Raw genomic sequence first — 2,714 nt, 5'->3', positions numbered from 1 at the left:
GGCGGGGGGCGGCCCCGGGGCGGTGCAGCTGCCGGGGCGCGGAAAAGGGCGGAGGGGGAGAGGAGGGGATGGAAGCGCCTGTGCGTAACCGCGGCCCGGCGCGAATCCGCCCCGCGAGGGCTTTTAATGAAGTACAGATGTTCCCTAATATAATTATGTCGTCCTCGCCCCGATAATTGGCTTTGGCAGCCGCGCCGATCGAATCCCCCCTGCGCGGATGCTGTGCCCCCCTCCCGCGCCGGCATCCCCCCCGACACCGCGGCCGGGCACTGCCCTGGGGACCCCTCTCCAGGTGTACCCCGCATGTCCAGCACCCTTCTCCTGAGAACCCCGCGCTTAGGGACCTGCGATTGCAGTGGATGCTTTTGGCTCACAGCAGGTGAAAATTGAGGGGCAACGTTTGTTTGCTTATTTCTTGAAGTGCGTGTCCTTAGAAAGCACGGGCTTGCTTTCTAACTGGGCTGCTGCTCGCAGGCAGGGAGGACAAAACGCCCCGGTTACATAAATGAAAGTTTATCACACACGTTGGGAAAGGGCCGTGTTATTGAACAGGAGCACGGCACTGCTTTGGGGTGGCAGCAGAGGGTGTCCTGGCTGGCTGAGCAGGGCCAGCACACCCCGTGCAGCTCCCTCGCTATACCTGTGCTCTCAATGGGCCAGGTGAGTTGCAGCTGGTTAAAACACCCCGGTTCTCCCCAGTTTGGTTTTTCTTTAGGGAATTTGCCAGTGAGGACACGCTAATACAAGCCAGATGTGTGGGTCTTTTATGCATCTGTGTGGGGAAAATGGATCAAGCCCACAAATTCATCTTGCAGAGGAAAAGCAGCCAACACAAGGTAATGATTTCTAGTCACTACAGGCCCCAGACCACACTGCTTTCACCCGATGACTCAAAGCCGAAACCCAGCCATGCCATTCCTGCTGACACTTAGACACTGTGAGGAGTGTAAATACTTCAGATAAGCAGGATTAGGGAATTCTCCTAGCCCAAGGCTGCAAAGGGGAGCCACAGAGAGCCTGCACATCTGAACCTCTCTCTTGTCAGCTTGGGCAGTGTCTAAGGGGTTGGGCATTTCTGTGTGTTAACACAAAATGCAGGTTGGAAGTCAGCTCCCCCCACCCCAAAAAAGAGCACATCCTGCCCTCTCCTTTTGCACAGTCCAGGTTTTAACCACCAGATTTATCAGCTTTTTTGTGTGTGTTTTGTTTTAAGTGAAGGCAAAAATTACAGTCCTTTCAAGCAATTACCAACTTCTCAGCACAAGCCCACAAGCATAGTCACGCTCTCATTTTATATTTACCAGTGGCACCAAGGTGACACCTGTGGACTGAGAATCATTTTGTGCCTATATGAAGGGTAAAGGGGTGGCTCTGCCCAAAGACTGGGGCTACATCAGTGTTAACTCTGCCCTCAGCACGAGGAGCTCTGCCTTTGCCTCAGCAGGAACACTAAAATGCTCCTTGTTTTTACAACTGTGCTCTACAGATTTCTAAGGGACCCAAGCAGACATGGCTTCACAAGCTGTGCAGGACAGGGAGTATCCTTGGTTTGCCTTAGACTGGGCCCCTTTGGGGTTTTGCTCACCCTCCAATACCCCCATGGCTGCTCAGATGACACAGTCACAGAGACAGAAGTGATGCCATGCCTTCCAGCCACTATTTTCCATATTGTTCTTGATTCAGTTGTGATCCCCAGAGAGCAAAGGCATGGGGAAAGTGTAATGTCAGAGGCAGCCGTGTGTATTCCCGAAGTACAGATGCCTCTAGAGCTGATGGCTTAGGAGGCAGGATGGGGATGAAGAAACTAAGATTACCCTTTCCTCCAGTTTCACTTCAGCCACAGTAGAATCTTTTCTTAGGAGGGTATAAATACAGAAGATGTGAGAGAGGCACAAAATCAATACAGTCTGGAACAATGTGACTTGAACAGAGGACAAGCAGCCTGACGGACGGACTGCAGTTTCTCTCTTAAGGTCTTTTTTTGAAATGTTAATTTTTTTATTTTAAAAACCAGCCCATCATAATTACAGGCCCTCACTTAGACTTCCCAATCTTCCTCTAAAACCAACACAGAAATAACTTCAGAGAACTACCTAGTTTAGTTTTCCCTCAAGGGCAGATGCAGGAGAACATTCACCCTTAATGGGGGAGTCCTCCAACCTGAGAGCTCTTGAGTGAAGATACAAGTAAAACTCACACACTTACCTTATTGGCAACATCCTTGTGGTTTTTTATGCTTCATGGACCTTTCAGCAGGAGTCTTCTTCTCCCCTCAGGTCTACAGATCAGTACTTTTCAGCTGCCTCTCATTGACTCAGTTTTTCCACCATCTTTCCAGGTGTTAAGCTGATAAGTGTGTGATTTCCAAGGACCAGCTTTGTCAAAGAGAGGATGAACAGTGTACTCACTCCTCTCCGACCTCTGTTATAGTTCCCATTCTCCACCCGTTATTAAAGGTAGATGGTTCAGAGCTGGCTTCAACTTGTTCCTTAGATATTCCAGGGTAATATTCCTCAGGCTTTGCCTTTTTCAGTGTACCTTTTGTTTCTGTGCCCCTCTGCAAGTAGGTACTTGCTGTTTCCTGAAGTTATTCTCCTAGAAGCAGAAAACAGGGAAGCTTACTGTAAAATTCAGCCACTAACAGGTCAATCACTGATTTTGTTCTTTATTTAGTCCCACTTTAAGAATAAACGGTTTCTTAAAAGAAACAAGGT

This window comes from Corapipo altera, unplaced genomic scaffold, assembly GCF_003945725.1.
Source record: "Corapipo altera isolate COAL_440 unplaced genomic scaffold, ASM394572v1 75, whole genome shotgun sequence".
NCBI lineage: Eukaryota > Metazoa > Chordata > Aves > Passeriformes > Pipridae > Corapipo > Corapipo altera.
This window is presented reverse-complemented; position numbering follows the sequence as displayed.